The sequence below is a fragment of the Taudactylus pleione genome, unplaced genomic scaffold (assembly GCF_031769625.1).
Source record: "Taudactylus pleione unplaced genomic scaffold, aTauple2 ptg000169l, whole genome shotgun sequence".
NCBI lineage: Eukaryota > Metazoa > Chordata > Amphibia > Anura > Myobatrachidae > Taudactylus > Taudactylus pleione.
This window is the reverse complement of record NW_028284571.1, coordinates 1,600,539-1,605,284: the sequence shown is the minus strand read 5'-3', so window position 1 is coordinate 1,605,284 and position 4,746 is coordinate 1,600,539.

The window sequence follows — 4,746 nt, the reverse complement described above, 5'->3', positions numbered from 1 at the left end:
CCATTTTTAAAAAATAAAAGGGGCATACAGGAGATACTGAGTGTGGCCATTACAGCAGCATTTGAAGACACAGGCAGCACTAGGTTGCTGTCTGATAATAACAAGTGCGGCTAACGCACACGCACGCACAAAAAAAATTCTTTTAATTATATAGATTTTTTATTTTTTTGGCCACAACTTGGGGCCCGGAGCACCACTGACCGAGGCAGCAGCGATTGACGACACAGGCAGCACTAGGTTGCTGTCTGAATAAGTGCGGCTAACGCACACACAAAAAAAAATACACTTTTTATTATATAGATTTAATTTTTTTTGCCCACAACTTGGGTCCCGGAGCACCCCTGACCAAGGCAGCAGCGATTGACGACACAGGCAGCACGCTACCAGCCCAGATGGACACAGCACAGCAGCCCAGATGGACACAGCAGACAGCACCAGCCCAGATGGACACCGCAGACAGCACCAGTCCAGATGGACACAGCAGACAGCACCAGCCCAGATGGACACAGTAGACAGCACCAGCCCAGATGGACACACAGACAGCACCAGCCCTATACTACCCACCCTCCCTGTTCACTCTTCACAGCCGGAGTGAAATGGCACCGACGCAGGCTCATCCTTATAAAGCAGAGACGAAAGCTTGCGAGCCGCGAGTTTTCGTCTCTGAGGTTTTGCCTCGGTTTGAGATCCGGGGCCTGTCAATTTGCCTGTTTATTATCATGCTCACTTGTAGCTTCCTCTTCTATTATCCCCAGCATATCCTGGTCTCCCCTATCTCTTCCATGGCCCTTACCCATGAGACCATGGCCCTCTTTCATGTTCCTATTTATTAACCATTCAGAAATGTATTACAAACTACTTCAGAGAGCATATTTTACACCTGAAAGGCAACATAAGATCTGGCCCTCCATCTCTCAATTTTGTTGGAGAGGCTGTGGTTTGGTGGGAGACATCTTGCATGTTTTTTGGTCCTGTCCTCTGCTTCGCTCCCTGTGAAATGCAGTATTTTCTATGATAAATGGCGTAACCATTCAGGCGGAGCTTCTAATTGCTTTATTTCACTTTTATCCTGGGAAATTATCACATGGCGAGAAATATATCATTGGTCATGTTTTAATTGCTAAAGCTACAATTGCCCAGGGGTGGAAGACAGCTTCTCTCCCCTTTATTTTTGAAACAACGGACAGCAAATACTCCTCCTCCGCAAACTCCATCCATACGAAATGGTTTAAATGGGGAGAATATAGGAAAAAACAAGGCCATTCCACCATTTATAGCGTTCCGGTTGATCTCGGAGTCCTCTGTTCACCTCACTCAGATTAGGAGTAGTCACATTAACTGACTATTTAGTATCTTGTCTTTACTGGTTATGAAGAGTTATGTGGAACATTTTTCCTTTCCTAAAATGTTTGGGTATTAATTATATGTAAACTGACCAAGATTGATTTATTTTGTGATATGTCTGGCTTCCCCCTCTTCCCCTTTTTTATTTCTGTACCCCAATTTCTTTGTATTAAACTTTCAATAAAAACTATTGTTTTAAAAAAAAAAAAAAAAAATGGGCGCCAATGCTCTCTCAAGTACACAGGGCACCAAAAAGTGTAGTTACGGCTCTGAGACAGCCTCTTACTAGATAGCAGCACCAGCACTGCTCCAGTCCATCCTCTGTGAATCATAGAGCCCGTAAGGGAGATGGGAAGATAATTTCTTTCATCTACCAATATAATTCCATCTTTTATCCACATTCCACTAACGCCCCTTTGCTTAAGCAGCTGCCTATTTTTTAATTCACTGTATGTTCCTAAATTATGATAAAAATAATTACACTTTTATTGATAAGTATTGTAAATCCATAATATATTGTGTGTGGCCCTCAACAGTTTTCTAAAATATGTTGTTATTTTTAGCCCAAACTGAAATAATTGCCCACCTCTGATCTAAAACAATTGCTCCCAAATACTCTACAGCTTGGGATATTGGCCCTTTCCTCTCTATTTTGGCTACCTTGACTTCCAGATCTGATACTGTTTCTGTTTCAAAGAACCTGACTTCCGCTTCGCTTTGGCCTTTTGCGGTGAGAGGAACTTACCTTAATAAATATCTCACCCATGGATTATCTCTACTATGCTCAAAAGCAGAACTAATTTTCCAGCGAAACGCACTGGAACGCCATTCCTGATGGGCTTTTTAAAATTACGTCCTCAGGAATGGGATTGTCTATCAGGGCAGCATGCAGAGGGCAAGCGGCATGAATGACTGGTGACTTCGAGTTTGGCCACCGGGCCGCTATTCCTTGGCTGTCTCTGTCTGTTAGGTGGCAGCCATTTTGAGGAGCGGTCAGCTCGTCACTGCTCAGGGTCCTTCTGTCACTGTGCAGTGTCAGACAGGATGGGTGCTCCTTCCACCAGGCAGCCAGCGCCAGCTCTTAAGTTTGCCCACAAGGAGCTGGAAATGGCAAGGAGATCCTCCAGAGAGTTTGGCTTTATAAGAAGGTTGCACACACCAGGCAGTTTAAAAAAGGTAATTAACCACCAAACAATCAGACATTCTGCACTCTAATTATACTTTTTCAATGTATTTTATGTGGGTCATACTTTTTCAATGTATTTGATACAGTTCTGACTCTTTCAATGTATTTTATATGGATCTGGCTTTTTCAATGTATTCAGTATGGATCCTTCTTTTCTGATATATGTAGCAGCAATGTGGTTTTCCCTATAGTCAACAGTAAAAAATTAGATCAATAGGCGCCAATCCCATACAAATATCCTAAATAATTATCAGCTGTCTGTACAGAGGTAGGTTTGCAGCACTCCCACCTAGGAGGTGTCTGTGTCACCACCAAATAAACCAATAAAACAAAACAAAAAGTCAGGTAGTGCAAACCAGCCACTATAAGATTCATGGAGTCAGATGTACATAATTAAAAAAATAAAAACATTTATTGCTTACATACATACATACTTCTACAACATTAAATTAACTAGCAAGCTTGCATAATTATACAGAATCACCATCAGTACTTTTTATACTGCATCTTCTGAATCATTAAAAATTGTTATTCCTCCTGTGAATTAATAGGATATATTAGTATAGTCCAGCTGGTCAGATACCAGTACTTCTATGGATCTTGGTTTAAAATAGTATCCAGACTTAAATATCACCTTTCATGATAGGATTAAGTTACTGCCTCTTTTACAATCCCCAATTCCCATATATCTGTACTGGGTCTAGCAGGCTGAAAAAATCACCAGACTGGTAGTTTGTAAATCAGTCAGTGGACTTACACTCATTAATAGCCAAATCTGCTTTCAGTTGTATTATACAGCTCCCACTTACTGAGTGCAGACACATTACAATCTCATGGCAATCCTATGCAGCTCTCACCTGCCAAAGGCCAATTATGTCGGTCAACATATCCAATATATGCATTCTTGGTGGCATCCTGGTTGAGAAAGGGTCTGATCTTGGAAATATTCTTGAGATGAAAACAACAGGACTGTGAGAGGTTCTGAATATGTGGTTTGAAGGAGAGGGAAGAGTCCAGGATGACTCCAAGACAACGCACTTTGGGACTAGATGAGATAGTTATGCCATCTATTGATAAGGAAAAAGTGGGAAGACGATCAGTTCAGTCTTAGACATATTAAGTTTGAGGAATCGCTGGGACATCTAGGAAGAGATAGCAGAGACACAGTTGGAGATATGAGTCAGTAGAGAGGGGGAGAGATCAGGTGAGGAAAGGTAGATCTGAGTATCATCAGCATAGAGATGATAATTGAGGTCAAAAGAGCGGATGAGTTTACCTAGAGAGGACGTATAGAGAGAGAATAGGAGAGGTCCAAGAACAGAACCTTTGGGTACACCTACTTTAAGAGGCTGTGGGGGGGAGGAGGAGTCGTGAGAGGAAACAGAGAAAGAATGGTCAGAGAGGTAGGAGGACAGCCAGGAGAGAACAGTGTCATGTAGACCAAGGGAGTGAAGGATATGCAGCAGGAGAGGGTGGTCCACAGTGTCAAAAGCAGCAGAGAGGTCAAGGAGAACGAGCAGGGGGTAGTGGCCCTTGGATTTCACAGCAAAGAGGTTATTGCTGACTTTCGTGAGGGCAGTTTCAGTGGAATGGAGAGAACGGAAGCCAGACTGAAAAGGGAATCAATTTTCAATGTAAAATAGGTAACAAAGTCAATGGCAGAAAGCAAGGAGGGGTGATGAGGAGGGGATGGGCAGAGGAGGGAGTTGAAGGTGGAAAAGAGACTGGGGATTTGAGGACTGGAAGGGGATGAGATTCTTGAAATATTACTGTTTAGAGAGAGAAAGGGCAGAACTGTAGGATGACAGCAGGAATTTGAAATGGAGAAAATCTGCCTGAGAGAATGATCTTCTCCACTGTCGCTTGGTGGTTCAGGAACATTTTTGCAGGTATCTGGTGCATTTGGAATGCCAGGGTTGAGGTTTGGATTTGCGAGGGTGAGTAATGATTGCCGGAGCAACAGAGTCCAGAGCAGAAGGGAGGCATTGTATAGGGAAATAGCTTGTTCAGGGCAGGAGAAAGAGAGGATAGGGGAGAGAAGTGAGTCAAATAGGGAAGAAAAGAAAGCAGTGTTGATAGCTTCAATGTTACGCTTAGTGATGGTGGCTTTCGGAGGTAGAGGAGGGGAAGGAGAGAGGGATAGTTTAAAAGAGAGAAGGTGATGGATGATCAGAGAGGGGGAATGGGGAATTGGAGTAGGCAGAAATATCACAACG